The sequence below is a fragment of the Leptidea sinapis genome, chromosome 8, assembly GCF_905404315.1.
Source record: "Leptidea sinapis chromosome 8, ilLepSina1.1, whole genome shotgun sequence".
Lineage (NCBI taxonomy): Eukaryota > Metazoa > Arthropoda > Insecta > Lepidoptera > Pieridae > Leptidea > Leptidea sinapis.
Genome location: NC_066272.1, coordinates 1241163 through 1264807, shown reverse-complemented (window position 1 = coordinate 1264807; position 23645 = coordinate 1241163). Strand labels below are relative to the sequence as shown.

Below are 23645 nucleotides of genomic sequence, written 5' to 3'. Positions count from 1 at the left end.
TATATAGTGTCGTTTTTACACTTTTTCACAACGCACGACGGCATTTTTAAAATATTTTATTGAGACGCAAACTGATCTGTCACAGACGATGACAATTATCATAATGTCCGCCTATTGGCCTGTAGTAGTGTGTGTGCGTGGGGCTATGTATTTACACGTTAATCGGCTTGTTTTGGTGCTACACTGTTATGTAAGGTGACACGGAGATCTTATTTTCTTTCTAGTCCGTGTGTTATAGATGTTCTTTTCTCTCACATGTTTTGTTACAGTTTAGTTACACATCAATGAAAGCGGGAAGAGCTAGCGGTTCGTAAGGCTCTTCACTTTACTACACTGGCCTTCAAAAGTAAGTATCACACTTTTAAAATTGGGATAACGTTTTAAGTTCACAAGATATACTTTCGAAATAAAAAGGACTCCAAAGAGAATTTAATTTTGTACATAAAAACTTTATAGTCGGTAACCTTCTTTTAAGAATTGGCTGAAAAAAAACTTCAAAAACAAAACCATTCCTTTTTCAAAGTGAACATTTCCGAATTACAATTTTACCATCCACATTTTTCTTTTTGTTTTAAATTTTTTTCAAGATCGATGGGTCTTGTTTTAAAAATTTATGCTAAAAAGCACATAACATTTATTTATCATGCCTCTTTCAGTTGAAGAATGTGCTAGGATCATGGCTTTTCTGGAACTAGGCATCAGTATGCGTCGTACTGCAAGAATGGTGGGTGTGACGGTACAAACGATCCAGAAGGTAAAGCAAAGGTACGAAGAGACTGGACACCATCTGAGGAGACCTTGTAATGGCAGACCCAGGTGTACCAGTGCCCGAGAAGATTGTTATATTATTTCCACTGTGTTAAGAAATCGTCTCCAAAATGCAGTTGAAGTCCAGCAACAGCTACTTCAGACCCGGAGGGACTACATTAGTGACAGTACAGTGAGAAGAAGACTTGCTGAAGCAAATTTGAAACCCCGAAGACCAGCGAGTGGCCCAAAACTCGAGAGACAGCATCGAGTAGTGAGACTGTGATACGCCCGTGAACACATGCAGTGGGATGAAGAAGAATGGTCAAGAATTTTGTTTGCAGATGAGTCTCGATTCTCCCTTTACACTTCTGATGGAAGGCGAAGTGTGAAGGTGACCTGGTGGGCGATACCTTCAAGCCTGTATCTCAGAAAGAGTCCAATACGGTGGAGGCAGTGTACATGTATGGGCTGGCATATCTTCAGAAGGTCGCACAGAGCTAGTAGCCATAGAAAATGGCACCCTCACTGGGCAAAGATATGCTCAAGAGATTCTCAATGAGTATGCAGGGCCGTATTTAGCAAATATGGGTGATGGATCGATGTTGATGCATGATAATGCCCGGCCACACACGGCTCATATCGTACAAGAGTATATTCAGGAGGTTGGTATCAGCGTGATGGCTTGGCCATCAAGAAGTCCTGATCTCAACCCGATTGAACACGCTTGGGATGAGCTTGGGAGGCTAGTCAGAAATCGCAGACCACCACCTACTACCCTCAGGGCACTAAAGCAGGCCCTGGTAGAAGAATAGGAGAATATTCCCCAACATCGGCTCCGAAACCTAGTGTTCAGTATACCAACCCGGCTCGAAGCTGTAATCAGAGCTCGAGGAGGCAATACCAGTTATTAAAAATTAAATAACACGTAATACATTTTAGAATGTTAAATGTTACTAATGTATAATTTTAGTTTCTAAGAATTAAAGCCTATAAAATTTGCAACAAAACGTTTCTAATCTTAAATCTCTACCTTCTATAGTTAAGAAAAAAAAATAATTTTAAAAGTGTGATACTTACTTTTGCAGGCCAGTGTATTTATATTATTAGAAGTAATGACCCGGTACACGTTATTTTGCAATATAAATTAAGTAACCCATATGTCAGTGAATTATTTGTATTGCAAATATATAGTTATTTCTATATCAAAAAATATATGTTCCGAATACGTTATCACCAAAAAAGATATACGAGTACTAGGGCCTTCTACCAAACACGCTGCATCTTAATGGTATAATTATTATTCTGTTCGGCTCAGTAGTTATCGCAGAATAAATGAAGGTAAAAAAAATGCTGTACATTTATTAGTATAGACGATAGATAAACCACATGGTGTTTTACAAACGTTGGTTATGTCGTTGAAATCAATACAAAATATCAAACTGACTTATTGGCATAAGTTTACATAAAATATGATTCCAAAAATATTACGAATGCTAATATTGTCTACTACAAAAAGGGACCACTAATGTATATTTTACAACGTCTTTTATAACACACGTAATGTAAGTACAATCCATCATATTATAGTGGATTTAAAAGCTTCCGAGGACGCATTTCCTTTAAGACACGCCTTATTGACATAACGTTTATGAAAAACTACTGTCTTGCCTTCTAAAAATTATACTCTTTTTACCTTTTTTATGAGGAAGACTGGACTTGTGCGGATGTGAGTACACTAGGTGTTACGTCAGGTACATACACGTACCTCAGCGACGCGCATGGCACGACTAGCTGGATCGACCATGTCGTAGTAACGAATGCTGCCCTGCGCGCGCTCAGGGGCGTGCGTGTACTCAATAATGTATATTGGTCGGATCATTTTCCTTTAGCTGTTGAATTCGATTTTGAAGTAATTGTACCAAAAAGTGTTATTTTAAATAAAACACTTGTTAATAAAATTCAATGGGGATGTAGGACCTCAGACCAGCAGTGTAATTATACCGAATTATGTAGTCAATATCTAGATAACTATAAATATAATAACTTACCGTGTTGTGGTACTTGTTGTAACATGCGTGATCACCACCAGTATATAGATTCGTTATATGCTAGCATGATTGAATGTATGACTAGGGCTGCCACTGACACCTACACAGGAGGAACAAAAACCAGGAAAAAGACAGTGGTGGGCTGGAATCGACATGTGAGGGAGTCCCATGCCAGGGCTAGACAGTCATTTCTGATTTGGAATCGGCATGGACGTCCTTCTCATGGAGATATTTATGAAGAAATGGCTAATTCTAGAAAATCATTTAAGCAAAAATTAAAATGGTGCCAATCCAATCAGGATAAAATTAAAATGGACATAATTGCAACCTTTAGACGAAATAATGACTTTGGAAAATTTTGGAAGGAAACGAATAAATTAAAGCCTAAATGTAGTACTCCTGTGTCGGTGGGTGGTTTACACCACCATAAAGATATAGCAAACTTATTTGTAAATACATTCCGTGTAGACTGCCCCTTAATCGGCGCATGCCCTACCGCTGAGTCACACCCCGGTGGCGACGCGGGCGCGGGCGACTCGTGCACGCTACACGTGTCAGTTGACGAGGTGGCGCGGTGCGTGAGTGACATGCAGCGTGGCAAGTCCCCGGGCCACGACCACCTCAGTGTGGAGCATGTGCTATACGGTGGCCCGAGGCTCTTTGAGATAATGGCTACATTATACAATTCATGTATCGATCATAGCTATCTCCCTGTAAATATGATGAAAACGAATGTAATACCGATCGTTAAAAACAGAGCTGGTGACGTCTCCGACCCTAAAAACTACCGCCCTATTTCTCTCACAACAATATTTTCAAAAATTTTTGAGAGATTGTTAATATCCCACTTAAATTGCAATATCAAATTACACTGCGGTCAGTTTGGTTTTCGTAGCGGTTTATCAACAGACTTAGCCATTTTTGCCTTAAAAAGTACTGTTAACTATTATCTCACTAGGGAAACATCCGTATATGGATGTTTCCTGGATCTGAGCAAAGCATTCGATACTATTAATTACAATATTTTGTGGAATAAACTGCGAGCTACCAAAGTACCTAGCAGGATAGTGGATTTGTTACAGTTTTGGTATACAAACCAAATTAACCAAGTAAAATGGCAAAATGATTTTTCCGATACCTATCGGTTAAATTGCGGCGTTAGGCAGGGTGGTCTGACGTCACCGATTCTATTTAACATCTATGTAAATGAACTGATCGGGGAACTGAGCAGTGCTAGGGCAGGCTGCCAGATTGGAGGCGTCAGCGTTAACAATCTGAGCTACGCTGATGACATGGCTCTGCTCAGTCCCTCGGTCTGCGGCTTGCGTAGCCTTATTGTCATTTGTGAAAAATATGCGGAAAAACATGGATTATTGTATAATGTGTCTAAAACTAAAGTTATGATATTTAAATTCAAAAAAGGTCCAGAAAATGTACTGCCTATAAAACTATGTGGCTCAGAACTGCAATATGTGACTAAATTTAAATATCTAGGACATGTACTAAGTGAGACGATGAAAGATAATGAGGACCTAGAGAGACAGAGAAGGTCACTGGCAGCAAAAAGCAATATGCTGGCTAGGCGTTTCGCCCGCTGTTCCCGACAAGTAAAGGTCACCCTGTTCAAAGCCTACTGTCAGGCACTCTACACCTCTCAGCTCTGGTACAATTACACCAAAGCCACCTTTGACGCTCTCAGAGTGCAATATAACAATGCGTTTCGGTCTCTACTGGGGTTGCCATGGAGGTGTAGCGCGTCGGGTATGTTTGCGATGCACAGGGTTGACGATTTTTATGCTGTAATGCGTAGGGCTAGAGCGGGATTTCTGACGAGATTATATAATAATCGTAAAAATTGTATATTGAAAACGGTAAAACATTACCACCGAAACATACCAAAATTTTTTCTTATATAATAATGTTATTTTTAATATTTTTAATTTTCCATTTGTAATTTATACTTTTTAATTCTAATTTATATAAAATTTCTTTTACTAATTAATGTTATCTAATTAAGTAATGTTGTATACCTTTTTTAATGCAAAATTGGCTATGGATGATATAATCTGTCCGAAATAAAATATTTTTATTTATTTTATTTATTTATTTATCACAAATTTCATGTAAAACGTATTGTGAGTTATCATGAGTATATTTCATGTAGACTGAAGTTGTTGCTAAAAAATTATAGCGAATAATCTAAGTATCAAAAATATTTTATTTTCTAATATATAATTATAAATTGCGGGTCTCACTTATCAGTTTATGGATGATGAACACCAAGGAAGCGGAGTTTGCAGCATGCATTTTTAATTAATAAGGCCTTAAAGTTCAACTCCTTATTACAATCCCAGCAGCTTAGTGACGACAGCTCCTGGTCTAAACACTTCAAAAATCACCAGTTCAAAGTGCTTAGGGCGGTTTCCCTGTCACGTGCATGTAATTCCGCGTGTGTTTTGTTTGCGTAAGTTTTATTTTGTTTACATTATAAGGAAATATAAATAGAAAAATTATTCTATTCTCTATTTATAGTAAGTAACATAACCAGCATGAGACCCACGCGATTGGAGATGATCGTTGATTTTTTTTTATGGATAGGCGAGCGTACGGGTCACCTGTTGTTAAGTGATCACCGCCGCCCATAATCTCTTGCAACACCAGATGAATCACAGGAGCGTTGCCGGCCTTTAAGGAAGGTGTACGCGCTTTTATTGAAGGTAACATTCCACAGCTTTGTAGTACGTGGAAGAAAGCTCCTTGAAAACCGCACTGTGGAGGACCGCCACAAGAATGGTGGGGATGATATCCTAACTTGTGGCGTGTCGTGCGAAGGTGGAATTCGGCGGCACGAATCAGGTTAAACAGCTCTTCGGACACTCCCCGTGATAAATGCGGTAGAAGACACACAATGAAGCGACGTCTCTACGCAATGCCAAGTGATCCAGCCGTTCACAGAGCACTGGGTCCCCGACAATTCGAGCTGCTCTGCGTTGCACGCGGTCAAATGGATCGAGCAGATACTGGGGTGCGCTAAACCAGAGATGACAGCAATACTCCATGTGTGGCCGGACCTGCGCTTTGTACAGCGCTAGAATTGATTGACGATAAGTAGGTTTATTTTAAGTTCAAGCATTGGGATGTGATTCGAAACGTGTAATTTTGTAATTTGAATTAATATGGATTGTCTTATAAAATAACTAATGATGTAAGTCTCAATATGAACTAAAAAATTTCATTCATTCTTTTTTTGAAAAAAGAAAAATAGTATTATTTCAAAAGGTTTGATAAGGCATCGTTTTTCTAATATAATATACTCATGAACAAATATCTAACAATTTTCATTTTACATTAATGAGATGTTTGGTTAACTCTTATCTTTTTGACATCATCATATCATTAATCATTTAGTTCCGCTCATTGAAATGACATTCAGACAAGAACAAATGATTTACAGTGCCACAGTCGTCGGTATGTCAAGTGATTTCACAACAGCGTGTCTGTTTGTCAATCGCATACAATAATTCACGAATTGTTGTTTCCAAACTGAAATAGATATTGACAGCAATATGATTGTTCGCTTGAAATTAATAATTCTATTTCCTTGTGTGTTATTGCTGCTTTGTATTTCAGATTTATTGAATCATTCTATTTATAAAATCATAAAAATATATTAGTAATTTTAGTCTATTATAATTGTTCTATGAGTATGATGCCTCCTGCTTCGTTCGAGACATATAAAATGTTGAAAAATCACCAGATGTCAAAAAGACAAAACTATACAGGTTGTATACAAAGTTATTTTTATTTTATTTATTTATTTATTTTGATTAAACAGTTACAAGACCAATTACATTAATCAAGTACCTAGCTATTGCTAGACACTATTATTTGAGGACTCACAAAGTTGGAGCAGCAACTACACCAACACCACAAGTTTGTTAGTAAATAGATCACAATCAGGTCGAGGCGATTAAAAAATTTCAAGACTCGCGGCACGGGCGCCGCAGTGCGTGCTACCGTGCGACACGCTGGTACCGCCAGAAGACAGTGATGTGTACTACGACTATAATTATCAGGTGTATATAATCGAATCAGCTCATTATGAATACCACGGGCATCTATTAAGGCTCAGCTAACTTTAAGTAACTAAAGTGTTGTATCCAGGCGAATTAAAGTGAGTGAGTCACCACAGACTACATTAGCTCAAACACACCATACCGCTGCATTCAAATTTTTCGCTACATAAACATAAGTCAACCAAGGCATTGATAATTTCGTAGCTCAGCGGAAAAGTGTTTACTTCAGACGCTGTAGACCCGGGTTCGATACACCTACCAGTGTATGGAATTTTTCATTAATTGTATGGGTTTTGTAAAGTTAATGGAAATTTCTGGTAAGTTCAGGATCTAATTGAACAGAGAAAAAGAGATGGCAAATGTGGAAGCAGGATAAAAATAGTTAAAAGAAATTTCTAGTACAATTTAAATTTAAAGAATTGGAAGAGAATTATTTTGAAAATAGAATAGATCCGGGGGTATATAAGCCCTTCTAAGCGTGGCCTACGGCAGTTCTAGTTCAGACTCGAAATTAAAAAGGAAAAGAAGAAAGAAAATAAGAAGTAGTGAAAAGTGGAAAGTGATCCAGGAGAAGAAAGAAGAGAACTAGTGTTCGGAACAGCGGCAGACCGGCGAAGTGCAAGTTCGCCGGTCTGCCGCTGTCCGCAAAATGAACGCTAATAATAATAATAAGTTTTTATTAAAAGCAAAATTACCCAGTATACATATTATGAAACAAATAAGTACTAATATTCTAATACATTATATAAAGATAAAAAGTAAAATTTACACAAAAATTATAATCTATCTGGAAAGGTTAATAAAGCTCTTCCCAGGTGTCTCGGTCCAGGCACCGTCATTTATTTACTATTTTTGTTATTATGCACAGATAGCCAATATGAAAAAATATTGCTAGGCATTCCGTCACAGACCGTTTGGAGAATGCGGTTCTGAGATTTGCGGAGTCTATCCCATAATGAAGCAACTCTTTTTCTCATCACAGCATAGAAATCAGGCACCCTCGATTCAGCAAACATACCCGAGGCACTGCAGTACCAAGGCAATCCCATCAATATGCGAAAAGCATCATTGTACTGCACGCGCATTGTCGTGTATGAATTTTTGTAGAAATTTCGTCCAAAGTTGGCAGGTGTAGAAGCACTGGCAATACGCATTAAACAGTACAATCTTGACGGGATTGCTGCATTTGCCAATAAAGATTCATAATCGGAGCTAATAAAGATTCGTTCCTATAAGCGAAGTATTATTTCCAATCTCTGACCCACTCTCGTGTCAATGTGTATTGTCATACAATATAATTTATACAGTATTTTATTTGATTAACGCGAGTGTATCTTTTTTTATTCATTTTTGTTAATGTATTTTACAAGTAATACGTATTATATTAGATTGATAAATGCGATTGAAGTTTGGAAAAAACCATAATACCATGTCCGGGTAATAAAAATGAATTTTAACCTAAATATTATGTGCAAAACCGAATTAGCAGCCCATAATATGTGTGTATATTATACTTTACATACTTATAGTTTATAACCGGCTTAACCCAATATTTGCATGTTAAAAAAAATGTTCTCAGTTTTATTTGTGTAATTAATTCCAGAAGTGAATGTTATTACTTTAAAACATAACAAATCATTTTAATATTGCAAAGAAGCTAGCTAAAAAATAGTAATGGTGCTCTTTATAATTAATTATTTCCTTTTTGAGGTACATTGATATTCTAATCTATTTAGAATATTATGAAATTATTTGAAAAAAATAATGTTTGATAGTTACTTGACGTGCCACAATTGAAGAGAAATGATCATAATATAATGAATTTTGACCCGTTTTTACTGTCGTGATTTTTTAAATAAAGATATTTTAAATGATGATGAAAATTCGGAATTGTGTAGAGGGGTAGTGGAAGGATTTTGGGTTGTTATAAAAATAACCACGAATACAAAGGGAGGAATTCAGTTTCACTCTGTTCCTGCCTCGGACTTCTTACCTACCTGACACACAAATTATAATTTAATTAGAAATAATTAAAAATGAGGGTCAAACAACAGCTCACTTAATAGGGTTGAATGTAATTATCATGTTAATCTGAACGCTCATTTTCAGTTCATTTTAAAATGTTTTTACAAAAAAGACTTTCTTATTATATTATAAGTTTGTTGTATTAGTTTATACAATCTCTAAGTATTGCATGAGCTAGGTAAAGTATGTTATGGACGTGTAGTGTATCTGATTTCATGATGACCATAAATCAATGTCAGCTGAAAGTTAGTTGTCTGAGTCAATGTACTCGTTGTAGTGTATGTGAGTGAAAGAGAAGGAAGCATTATGTCATCTCTAGCGCACGTGTGGTCGTGATACAGTCAGTCCGCTGTGAGCGACGGGAGTGAGTGGACGCGAGTGTCTAAGAGCCGATAATATTGAAGAATATACTACATTTTGGCGACGAGGACAAACTACAGGACTACTGTGAGTTATTATAATTTTAAAAAAATAAGAAAAAGAAAGAATAAATACTAATTAAATTTGAAGTACAAATACGGAAAAGCAAATATCCTATTCGTTTAGTAGTTAAATAGTTATCTATGATGCGAGACAACCACGTGATAATTGTTTTGTTGATACTGTAGGTTATAATTTTCGAGGATTTCGAAATTTGTTCTTTTTTTATTTGTTGGTCTGTGGGTTACAGTTCACTTTTGTCGATTAACGTAATTGTTTTGAATTGCACGTAGAAGACTACGGTAAGTGAACGGTAAGAACCGTGTCTAATTATTATATTAGTTTGTGTAATTGTGTAAACCACAAAGGTTTGAATTCAAATGAAATTTTCTTTTATAATTTTATGCTACCGTCAATATTTAGAAGAATTACCTTTTGTTAATTAAATAAAAGATAACGTCTTAAATATAGCTAAGGTAAATTTCTCTGGCTTACTTCGATACGGAGTGGTAACTTTCACTTCACTTTCATTACCACCGTACAACACCTGAGAATTAAATTGTAGTTTTCTGAAAATCATACCTACTATTCGAATGGAAATATTTCAGTTCAATAACTAGGAATTAAGATCTTAACAGCCCTTTACAAAATTTTCATAGTTTCATTTTGGATCTAGTTTTAATAGAAGTGTGTAGATTCAATTAGATATTACTTCAGGGTTATTACTTACGTAGGGTACGTAGCGTGAACCGCACGCAGGTGATGCCTGTAAGGACTTCGTAACATAATTCAGTACAGGTGATGCCTGTCAAAACATGATGTGAGGTGACATACGTGTTTTACCTTACTTTGGAAAAATTTGAATGCGATGGTGAAGCAGGATCTGTTGGAGCTAGATGGGAACGTTGGAAAAGAAGTTTATATATTTACTTGGAAACGGCTGATATTAATACTAGTTCAAAAAAACGCGCAAGTTTCTTGCATTGGGGAGGGCAAGAACTTCAAGAAATACTGTTTAATTTACCGGGTGGTTACGTTCAGGCGATAGATGATGGTGACATAGATGTGTTTGAAGTAGCAATAAAGAAGTTAGATGAATATTTTGCACCTAGACAAAATAAACGGTATGAGAGACACCTATTCAGACAAATAAAACAAGATGAAAACGAGAAATTTGAAAAATATTTAGTTCGACAAAGACAACAAGCTTTGAAATGTCAATTTACGGATATCGATGACAGTTTGATTGACCAGATAATTGAAAAGTGTTCATCGGAAGAACTCAGGAAGAAAGTGCTCCGGGTAGGCGAGAAAATTACCTTAAGTGAAGTAATAAACGAAGCAAATACTCTAGAGGTGGTAGAGCGTCAATTAGGTGATTTCAGCCAGAAAGGAAAAGACCAAACTATTCATGAAATCGATACACAAGCGACGGAAAAGACATTAATAAATAATAGAAAAAAGACGTGTTTCCGATGTGGTAGCTGGAATCATCTGGCTTTCGATGCGAAGTGCCCAGCAAAAGGGAAAATATGTATTAAATGTAAAAAGGTGGGGCATTATCAATCTCAGTGTAGAGGAACAGGCTTAAAACGAAGCAATAAAGATACCAAAGCGGAAATGAACGTAGACGCGAAAAGATCAAAGAAGTCGAGCCAAAGAGTTAAAAATACAGAGCAAGCGAACGCGATAGAAAACAAAATTGATTATGTTTTTAATGTTCTTCCTAATGATACAATCACCAGCTTAGTAGGTGGAACTCAAGTAGAGATGCTTATTGATTCAGGATGTCAATATAATTTAATAAGACATGGTTTGAAATTAAAGAAAAAATTTTGAAGACAGGAAAAGAAGTAAAAAGTTAAAAAAAACATTTGTTGCTTATGGAAGTGAAGTTCCTCTCAAGTTATTAACATCTTTTAATGCAGATATCCACGTGGGATCTAAAACACAAAACACCAACTTTTACGTAATATGTAAAGGGACACGTAATTTATTAGGTAAGGCAACTGCAATAGCGTTAGGCGTATTAAAACTCGGATTAGACATTAATCAAGTCGAGACGACACCTTTCCCTAAATTCAAAAATGTTCAAATACAAATACCAATTAATACTGATGTAAAACCAGTCGCACAACCTTATAGACGAATACCGATTCCACTTGAAGAAAAATCAATTCAAAAATCGATGAACTACTTCAAAAAGATATAATAGAAAAAGTAGAAGGACCGTCTGAATGGATATCGCCGGTAGTGCCGATTTTGAAAGCTGATGGGGATGTTCGTCTCTGTATTGATATGAGGCGTGCAAATTTGGCAATCAAGCGAGAAAATCACCCACTACCAACCATGGAACAGCTACTACCGAAAATCCAAAATGCTAAAATGTTCAGCAAATTAGATATAAAGGATGCCTTTCATCAATTGGAGCTTGTATCCGGCTCAAGACATATAACAACATTCATATCTGGAAAAGGATTATATCGTTTTAAGAGGTTGATGTTTGGCATAACCTGTGCGCCGTTAATGTTTCAGAAGAATCTCGAAAGGGTCTTAATTGAATGCGAAGGGGTTGTCAACTTTATTGATGACATCTTGGTATATGGAAAGGATAAGGCAGAACATGACAAACGGCTGCAAAAAGTAATAGAAACAATAAGGACGAATCACATAATGCTAAGAGAAGATAAATGTATCTACGGAACAACCAAAGTTCAATTTCTAGGACATGAGTTGTCAGATCAAGGAATCCGACCACTTGACAAATATGTATCGGCTATAAAAGATTTTAGGACTCCTGTTAACATTTCGGAAGTACAAAGCTTTTTAGGGCTTATTAACTACATTGCGAAATGGATTCCTAATATGGCTACTCTTACAGAACCGTTGAAACTATTGCTTCGTCAAAAATCAGCCAGAAATGCTGATATTAGGGATTCTTGGGGGAAAAGTCAACAAACGGCCTTTTGTGCTTTGAAGGCCGCATTGAGTGACATACCAAATTTGGGGTACTACAATGTGGACGATAAAACGACGGTATTTGCAGATGCTAGCCCGGTCGGGCTTGGAGCAATCCTAGTTCAGACAAATAAAAGTGGTCCACGCATTATTGGGTTTGGAAACAAAACTCTCAGTGATTGTGAACGTCGGTATTGCCAAACTGAAAAGGAGGCTTTGGCATTGGTGTGGGCTGTGGAGCACTTCCACATGTTTCTGTACGGCAAGGAATTCGACTTAATCACTGACCATAAACCTCTTGAGGTTATATTCGGTCCGAAATCCAAACCTTGTGCGCGGATTGAGCGTTGGATACTGAGACTTCAATCCTGTAGATATAATGTCATTTATCGTCCTGGAAAAAATAATATAGCTGACCCCTTGTCTAGATTATGTGCTTTTACCCATGATAAGACTCAATACAGAGACTACGTCCAGAATATTAATGAGCATGCTAGACCAATAGCCGTATCGCTAAAAGATATTGAAGAACATTCGAATACTGACGCTGGAATACAAAAAGTGAAACAGGGCGTATTTAATAAAAAATGGGATGACTCTGTAAAGAATTATAAGCTATTTGAGAACGAACTGTGTTTCTTTGGTGACATATTGTTGAGAGGTACTAAAATAGTGATACCGACACAATTACGACGACTCGTTTTAGATGCTGCTCACGAGGGCCATCCTGGAATGGTGGCGATGAAGTTGAGACTTAGAACGAAAGTTTGGTGGCCTAACTACGCCAAGGATGTGGAAAATTTAGTACGGTCCTGTAAAGGATGCACACTGGTATCGGCACCAAATCCACCACACCCACTCAAGAGGAGAGAATTGCCCACCCAATCCTGGGTTGATATCGCCATAGACCTTTTAGGTCCGTTACCGAGTGGTGATTACCTTCTGGTTGTAATTGATTACTATTCGAGATACAAGGAAATCAAAGTATGTCGAGACATAAGCAGTAAGAAAATGATTTGCTTACTTAAAGAGATTTTTAGCCGTTTAGGACATCCAGTTTCCATAACTTCCGATAACGGCAAACAATTTGTTAGTACAGAATTCAAGGATTTTTGCTATGAAAATGATATAAAACTATTCAATTCAATACCTTATTGGCCGCAACAGAATGGAGAGGTGGAGCGACAGAACAGGGATATCATTAAACGTCTCAAAATATGTCAAGTAGAGAGAAAATGCTGGAAAGAAGCATTGACGGAGTATTTGACAATGTACAATAGCACACCACATAGTGTGACTGGGAAAACCCCGGCAGAGCTATTTTTTCAAAGGAAATTTAGAGACAAGATTCCGATGATAGATATTGCAGAACAAAGTTTTGGAGACATGGATGTACGAGATAAAGACAAAGAACAAAAAGAAAAAGGGAGAGAATATGCAGATAAAAGACGAAGAGCACGTGATGTTGATATACATGTGGGAGATAAGGTGTATGTAAAAAATGCCAATAAAACGAATAAACTTAGTCTAAATTTTGATACAGCTACGCATACGGTGAAGTCCAAAAACGGGGGAGACGTAGAAGTACAGAACGATGAAACAGGACAGCAGTTAAGACGCAACATATTGCATTTGAAAAAAGTGGAGGGAGAGTGGAAATCCGTGAACAGAGAAGTCGATGAACAGAATTTAGAAATGGCAGTTGGGGGAAGTTCAGGAGAGGAGGTTGAGGATGATCAGGATTAAATTGAAGATCATAAATAGTTTTATGTATACTGATATATATTAATAAAATTGTAGTTGATTTTGCAATCATGTAATCAGAAGCTAGGGTGTTAATAAATTGATCAAATAAGAATTTGTAAATTATTTCTTTAGACAAAAATTAATAAAATAAGGAAGGGATGTAGTGTATCTGATTTCATGATGACCATAAATCAATGTCAGCTGAAACTTAGTTGTCTAAGTCAATGTACTCGTTGTAGTGTATATGAGTGAAAGAGAAGGAAGCATTATGTCATCTCTAGCGCACGTGTGGTCGTGATACAGTCAGTCCGCTGTGAGCGACGGGAGTGAGTGGACGCGAGTGTCTAAGAGCCGATAATATTGAAGAATATACTACAGGACGATAAAATGAATAATATTCCATAAATTTCTCAACACCCCAAATTAATCTATGCATTGCCTAGGTATTGTATGTAATACCTAAATTATACAGATTGTCCGTAACATAAACAACATAATAGTAAGCAATTATTTGAATAAAATGTCTGCAAATTAGGAATAAAGCTTAAGTCAAATTGAAGTAATAAACTATAAAAAATATATTTTCCGATTTCCTTACTTTCACTTTGATAGTTTCTCTCGATAGAGCCTTATTACCCGTATTTGCGAAGGTTAGGGGTTGGTTAGATAAACTTTCACTGATGGCTGAACATTTACGAAGAATACGATACAGTTACGAGTTACGGAGATTTTATTAACATCAGGGTTTTATTACAAGGACGTTGATGAACGAATCAAATAACTTTTGTCTTGCTTGATTGAAAGATTCTGGGTATTTATTGAAAAATAAAACGTTTAGATAAACTTGAAAAATGTTTGTGTGGTAAAGATTACTATAACATAAATGACTTTCTTAATGCCACCACAGATTGGGAATGGAGCGACCGCCCTCAGGCTATTAAATAATAAGTTTAATTGTACGTTATTAATTTGTAAACATATTTTTTTGATGAAAAATAAAAGACCGCTGACTTTGTTGCGCCCCTTCTTCTCAGGTCTGGCATTGTTTTTGGAATGGGTGGTAGTTTTTGACTTTCAATAAGTGATGTCACATCCTATTTCCTAATAAAAATGTTTTTGGTTTTGTGACAACAGTTTCAGTAACAGTAATGAGCAGAGGCTGCGGGGGAGGCTCAGGTGCCGGCTTAGCACTGGATTTTCTCAACTTCCTCCACAGGTGGAGTTACTGCCCTCTCACGTTTCTGAAATGTTTATTAAATTTACCATTATACCAAATTACTAAATTATCATTAGACTTGTGGTAATGAATACTAATATGTTTTATAAGCTGTTTGGAGGGTTTTTTTTTTTAAGTATAGTATTCCAAAATTCATTATGAGATGCATTTTAAATATTCACTGTTTTTGGATATTAAAGATGTGTTATTTGTTTTTTTAAATCATCCCCTTTTCTTGCTTTCCTTATCCTCTTTCTCCTCATCTACTTTTGTCTGTTTGTAAAGTTTAGGTGCAGCTGATAATATGACTGGCTGTGTCTTAGGAGGCGCAGGTGGTGGTGGGAACAGCTGCAGTCCCTGCATGCCAGGCCGAAGGAAAGGGATTGGTCGAGGAAACTGTTCTGAAGGTCCTATTGGAAAACGAAATCTTTGGACTTGTACCTGAAATTCAAATATAATTATATTTATATTCAGAAAGCACAATGATGGACAATAATCTCAAAATATTCTCAGATCAAAAAGTTCTTTAACAAATTTCGCTTTGTATGTTACACCCATTATATTTTTTTTATGAAAATAAGGGACGAGACGAGCAGGACGTTCAGCTGATGGTATTTGATATCCCCTACTCATTACAATGCAGTGCCGCTCAGGATTCTTGAACAACCCAAAAATTCTGAGCGGCACTATAATTGCGCTCGTCACCTTGAGACATACGATGTTAAGTCTCATTTGCCCAGTTATTACACTAGCTACGGTGCCCTTCAGACCGAAACACAGTAATGTTTACACATTACTGCTTCACAGCAGAAATAGGCGCCGTTATGTTACCCATAATCTAGCCGGCTTCCTGTGCAAAGGAGCCTTCCATTGGTAAAATTGGTTTGCAAATTAATTTTCAATAATAGTAGCCCTTAAATCATTTATGTTGTGCATTTTTCTCCACTTTCATAGCAAAATCATTCTTTAACAAACGAGTGGTTGCAAAATCTAACTCTGATTGTGAAGATTATACATTTTATAAAAGAGATTTTGACACTTTATATTGAATTTAAATATTAATTGAGTATTTATATTTAAGTGTATTCAGTAAATAGTATAGGTACACTCTTGTACAGGAATCAATTTGTCATATTATGTTTTTTTGTATTTAATATGCCACGCGCCTAAACCTTAGCTAATTGCTCCAAAGTAAGTTGTTCAAAAATTTACTTGGCTATAAGTTTTTTTTACCTGTAGATAGATTTTTATTTATTTATTTATACAACTCTATATGACTAATACCAAAACAATAACTAGTTGCGACTGTGAAGCGCCGAGGTGCCAATCAGACATATTATGTCTGCTATAAAATCTGCCGTTGAGTGAATATGTCTTGGCAGATATTTTTTCGGAAATTTGTATTAGGCATCAAGAAACGATGTATGCATGTAATTAATAATGACAAATTAATGAATAACAAAAAATATCTTAGTTGACACCGTCAAATGAAATAATTCATAATCTGATTCCACTATTTATGGGCCACTCTATCAAAATATATGGGAATACGCGCGTTTTGAAATCATTATCTTAAAAATTGCGATCCGGATTGAACAGATCAATCATAGAAATTCATAATCTGAATGTGTGTTTAGCTTCATGGTGCTGTATTGTATTCCGGGCTTTCTGAATTAATAATATTATGAACCCAGAGAGCCATTCCGGATGTGTGAGGCCAGCCTTAGTGTTGTGTAATTGTTATCAATATAATATATTGTATCCTTTTGTTTTATTTTACTTTAATATTTCATAAATACAATAGGAAACATCTCACAGAGATGAAATAAAAGAGAACATGAATGAGACAAATATATTTTTTACGATTTCATGTCAATATATCGCAATAAGCCGTGCGCTAAAGGAAATGAGCCCTCAGAAACTTCTAAATCCGCAATATGATGGATGCTCCTTACATTACGTCTGTTATGAAGTATCCATTAGTGGAAGGATTTTTATGTGATAACATAAAGTAGCGAACAAATTTTCTTTTCATACGACATAATGAAACCTGAACTTAACTAGTGACAACTGTCAAATGAGATCAAATATACAACTAAAACTAACAAATTTATTTTATTATTATGTAGAGTCAAAACAATGATATTATAGTATTAAAAGAGGTAGATATGACACTAGTGCGCCGAAAATCAATCGCCTAAATTGAGTCAATTGGTTCCTTTTGTCGTAGTCGCTCTCTCGATACGAAAACGGTACACACAAGTTTGTTGTTGACAGAATTGCTTACAAAATGATATAGGTACAACATTAAAATGCTGTCTTGTGTTATGGGAAGATGTACTAATTGCGAAAGTAAAAAAAATCATAGAATTACATACCACAAAATAAATATGTTGGCATGACAACGCCGATCGCCGCCAAGCCGATCATAGATTAACGTACAGAAATGACAAAATATTGATGCTGTCTGTTGCGGGATGATCGAGGTAGAATATTTTAGGAAATGATCTAAAAAAGTCATTGTTGCAGTGAATGTAATAATTTTAATAAACAAGTGCGTATATAGGTAGCTGAACTATCAAACTACTAAAACAAGTTTTAGAGTAGGTAGCGGATGTAGACAGTGAGTGCTATTTGTTTACGTAGGAGTTTTTTCAGTATATCCCTTGCTAACTGCAGAAGAATCAATGGATCATTTTCTTCTTCTACCATTACCTTATTGTAATAAACCCTCAACAAAAAGACATTCATAAATAATATAAGATACAAAAAATTATAATTGAATCCTTAAAACTTTTTGGGAGCCGTTGTTAGTAAAATTGTAAAAATGGGACCCTTACTGTAGATACCTTTCGGTTTTGTTTTTGTGTCTGTATGTTTTTTTATTATTTTATATATAAATAATTAATATCATCAATGTGGCTATGTATTATAATCAATATTAAATAATTTTTTATAAAATCAATGACACATTATCTACCTAATTTCAATGCATTTTTACTACTTTATAGCTTTTACTACATGAACTCATCATGAATCGTAATTTAGGCATAAATCTCGGTGTACGGTAAAAAATCATATCTGATGAATTAACTGTATTTTCTCTATATAAATACGAAGCAATTAGCAAATTAGAGTTATCTCTTTTTCGCTTGCGATAATTGCATTTACTATCCTTCTTTGACGTGTAATTGTAATGTAGTGTGCTATTGCAATGTTAAATTATTCATGTGTAACGCACACAGTGTATCATTTTTAAACACCGATTGTCTACGTAACCTATCTATACTTTTAAATATCATTGGTCAATGGTCAATTTTTAAATATTAAAATAAGTAGTCCTTGCGAGTCGCTTGACATACAAAATATAACAGAAAATCAATACAATTTGTTTTACAATGGCGAATGACACTAATTGTGTCGCAAACAAAGCTCACGTTTGCTTTCACAGCTTTTTACTAAACCAACAACAAGCAATTAATTGTTGTCATCATTGTAATATTCATACAAACAAGGTTTGATGCGACGGTGATAATAATTGATGTATTTTTTAACATATATTTATTATTTATATTGTTCTTGGTGTTAATATTAAACTATCTGACCAATCTATTTAAAAAATGTTAATATAAATCAACAACGTATGTCTGAATTATCTTATAATATGTAGTAATAAAATGATAAGGATTAATATCGTATTTGTTTAAACAGGTTTTTTATTACCGCTTTATAATTGACAATTTTTAAAGTATTCAAATAGATGTAGTATGTTATCCTTAAGAGATAATATTATGCCATCGCTGAATTTTCTGTAGACATTTTAAATATACAATTCCACCATACATTATTTTGTTATATCTCAAAGAGTTCAGACAGCGTTTCGTTGAAAATTGTCAGGAGGCGTATTTTTTTCCGATATCGTTAATGTATACAAATATCTATACGAAAACGTAACAAATTAAAACCTTCCTCGAGAACCAGGCTATCCATTGGTGATAACAGCATGAAAATCGGTTAAGTAGTTTTTGGGTTTTAGACCGCTGACCGTAATGTTAAAAGGTTAAGTAATGTAAGTACTATACAATTTTATAATTGTACATGTTATGATATGCAAATTGGAAAAGTTTTGTTCAGGCTCGACTCTTTGCCGACAATTTCATGTAAATTTTCATGGCATTGTGTAAGCGTATAATTTGCACAGTCTTTTATTTCATTGTAGGGATGTTCAAGTCTATAGGAAGCGGGATCCTGAAATTATTTCTTTTGAAATTTTATATTCTGTGGACGGCTGAATACAATAAAAAATATAAATATCTACATACTTTTTTACTGGCTGACGAGAATTACATTTAAAAGATACCACAATAAATTCCAAGATACCACAATAAATAACAAGATACCGCAATAAATTACAAGATACTACAATAAATTTATGATCTAGGGGTGCATATTAGGCGCAATAAACAAATTTTATATTATGTATCTGAGCACATGCAGTGGGCACACTAAACATACAATAAACATGTTCTGCACATATTTTTTTGCAGCTCTTTAATAATAAAAACCGATTAACTTTTACAATTTTTCAATTTATTCCGACGAGGTTTCTACGTGCAGGATGCATTTTACTTTAAATCAAATGGTATTAAAACATCGTTATTTCGAAATTATTTATGGTTATAATAAATACACAGATAATCAGTACTACTCATCGTCCCAAAGTGGTCGTAGATTACGTAATAAGTTACACTGATTCCCCAGACTTAAACTTTATCTGATACAGCTCTACTGAAATTTATAATACCTTATATACATTAACTTACAGCGAACTTGACTAATGGATGTTTATAACAAATGAAATATTAGCTATTTATGATTTTATGATCAAAATTGTAATTATAAATGCGGCGGGTATGGTCCTTGGCGACGCAATAGAAAATTTATTTTCTTTTTTAATTATACTCTCATTCAAGAATTTCTAAAATTTCTAAAACACTTTTCTAAAAGGCTGACAATGCTCCTGATTCCTCTGGTATTGAAAGGGACATTCCCTTTTGTTGTTGGCAAGTTGGCGGTGATCACTTAACATCAAGTCACCCATGCGCTCGTTTGTCCTCCTCTTCCATAAAAATAAGAATTGGACAGTGTGAGAGAAGTATTATTCCATATTTCTCTATCGTGATGCGATCCATGTGATTATCTCCTTCTTGAATATATATTTTACGGGATGATTGGGGATCCATTGGGGAAAAAGTGCTATCTTTTATGGTCATCTCCTTTGTGTGGGGAGTTGGGATTATATTTCACTTGTCATTGTCATTTGTCGAGGAAACACTGACTGCGAAAGAAAAGTATGGTAAATCCAATTGTGCCTTACTCTTATATTATACGCATTTTTTTTAAATAGCTTAAATACAGCGAAGTTTTCACTAATATATAACAATTTTTTTATGTAATTAAAAACCGCCGCGGCCCCGCTCTTGCCTCCTCACGTGGCACGTGCGACACAAGCACATCTCACCTATAACTATGTATGTAGTTACAAACCTATCTTGAATAACAACGACTACAAAAATTACAATCAGCGTAACTAGAATAAGACTCATTCATTAGATTTTATTAAAAATACACGATTATTTTTATACTTTTGTTTTGGAATAGTTTTTTTGATGTTGGTTGTTTTTTTGTAAATATTTTGTTATTTGTTGATTCTCAGTGAATCTCAAGTATACATTTACTGCATAAATTTTGCAATGTAGCATTGAACGTAAGGGCATTGCAATTTTATTACAGACAGAAATACTGCCACAGATCGCGCTCCCTTACTTGTATTTTTTTTTATGGAATAGGAGGACAAACGAGCGTACGGGTCACCTAGTGTTAAGTGATCACCGCCACCCACATTCTCTTGAACACCAGAGGAATCACAAGAGCGTTGCCGGCGTTTTTGTATGTTCCATTGATCATCATATTCAACTTGACCATAACGATGTAACGGTATAATATCCGGATCATCCCAGTCGAAAGTTCTGAGGTAACAAACATAAAAGGCGTGTTTTTAAGCATGGTGGGTCGGGGAATCCCTCCGTAGGAAGTATACACCAAAAATGTGTAATAGTAGGAAAATATTTGTCGAGATTAAGATGGTGTCAAAACATCAAGATCAATTAAAAATGGACGTACTCGCTTCTAAGCACTGTGCGAAGGATTTCAGAGGTTTTTGGAAGCACACAAATCAATTGATAGGTCAGCCTAGTCTTCCTGTGACGGTGGACGGTAAATGATCCCAAATTAATTGCTGATAAGTTTAAACATAATTTTGTCAGATATCAGGTGGGGTGAGCGGGGAGTGTATAACTACTACAGTCATGGCTGAGGATGTATTGAAGGCAGTTTATTCGATCACCAAGGGTAAATCCCCTGGCCATGATGGGCTGAGTGTGGAGCATGTTCAGCTCGCTTGACCTCATATGTACAGGGTGCTGGCCATGATGTACAACTTTTGCATTTCGCACTCATACCTACCGACATATTATTATTATATTATTAAAAAAATAAAAATAACAGTCGAATTGAGAACCTCCTCGTTTTTTAAAGTCGGTAAAAAAATACCAATTAATCGTTTTTTTTAATAAGCTCAACAATCATTTATATTTCTTACGATGTGCTTTTTATATTAATTTCATTGTTATATCCTACGATTTTATACGGCAAAACGTGGTAGTTTTGATTTTTAGCTCTAGTCGAACATAACTACGCGCTTCGCGCTTAAGGATTGATGAAAAAAAAAGTTTTCTTATAGGAGTGGTTTTAGACAAGTCAATGCAATTTATTATGGAGTAACCTAATAAATAAATTTGTAGGAAAATTGTAAATGTTTAAAATTCAAATTAAATATTTCCTCTAAAGCTGGAGCTTGATACTTTCAGACATGCTTTCATGCATTTAAATCGTCTAAAAGGAGGCGATGAAATTGTATCATGAATTTGGTTACACAATGCGATATAAATTGTGATTTGACGTAAGCTCAGAACATACAGCAGAGAATATGTCACATATATTCATTATTACAGATTTAATATTATTACATACATATTTTTAAAAATGGAAATTTATTACAGATACATACCAACTATTACAATATATACGTCTAATTAGAGCAATCGATAACTAAATAATAGTAAATTGATAACACTCAGTGTTGAAAGAATAAATTGCTAATCTGAATACATATTTTTAATATATCGGTGAAATTCCGAAGCAATCATCATTAAGTATTATTAAAATTCAAAACAAAGGGTCCTTCCTGATCTATCGGGAAGAGTAATTATCTTGGCAAATTCAAATTAATAGAACTGGTTTCTCTAAAATATAAAATTGTTGGAAAACAAAAACTTAGATTTGTATAAATGTATTTAATACTCAGATGTATATATTATGTACTAGGCAGACCCGTTTAAATGTCTGGCGTTTAAAACAAGTTTATACTCCAAATTGAAATACTTACGAATCAATATCATACAAGTAGTTGTTTGCACACCTAATCTATCGTAAAAGCGGTTAGCCACTAGTTCAATGACTTCAGTCGATTAAACGCAAAATTATATTCACTTCACGCCCTCACTGAGAGCACATCTTTAGCTTAGAAATAGCCCGCTAAGAAATAATTCTTTCGAATAAAAAATTGCTTGTTATTTTCAAAGATATTATTGACATGAATACGTGATTAAATAGCAAACCATTAGTAGTGATGATAAATAAATCGGAAGATACAGTTTGGTGGTACAGCTATATAACCATCATCCATAGACGAGGTTTAATTATACCACTCGACAGCTAAAGAATTTAAGAAATCGTTACGTCGGTGTGGACTGTGAATTATTGCTCCCGGTCGAGAGGTGTTCACTCCAAAGTTCAGGTATTTTCACCGTGTTGCATAATTTTCGATTTCAGTATCTTCAGAATTGGGGTAATTACGTTCTTAGAGCTGAGCTCTCATTGTGATCTATCGATTGCGTATCAAATATTAGAGTGATATACTTATATGGAGAAAAAAAAGAGGAAGTTTTGTAAACAAAATAAGCAATACTTTGTTTGCCTATGCTCATAAAATAGGCAAATGAAAATGCAGAGATCTACAGTTGGAAAGGTCTTCTGAAAAGCAATCTAAGAATATCCATAAAATACCATATCACAGATTGCAGAGGAGTAAGGAACATAAAATAATGACCGGTGTCCAAGCACGTAAACGCTGCGTCACTCATTTGAGACATGGGAGATGTTAGCTATTTTGCACTCATTGAATATATTAAGGGGTAACACTTAAAACCACTGCTAAATGGAAAGAAGTCAATAAAAGTTTCAACTAATTCTTTCCCTTAGGAAAGAATAGCAAATTATCTAGAT

At 35.2% G+C, this 23645-nt stretch overlaps 1 protein-coding gene across 1 annotated transcript in view; it reads left to right on the top strand.

The window, feature by feature from the left end:
- Positions 1–23645, top strand: part of LOC126965631 (NADP-dependent malic enzyme) — a 282485-nt gene that overhangs the window by 58353 nt on the left and 200487 nt on the right. The gene's annotated exons all lie outside the window — the stretch shown is intronic.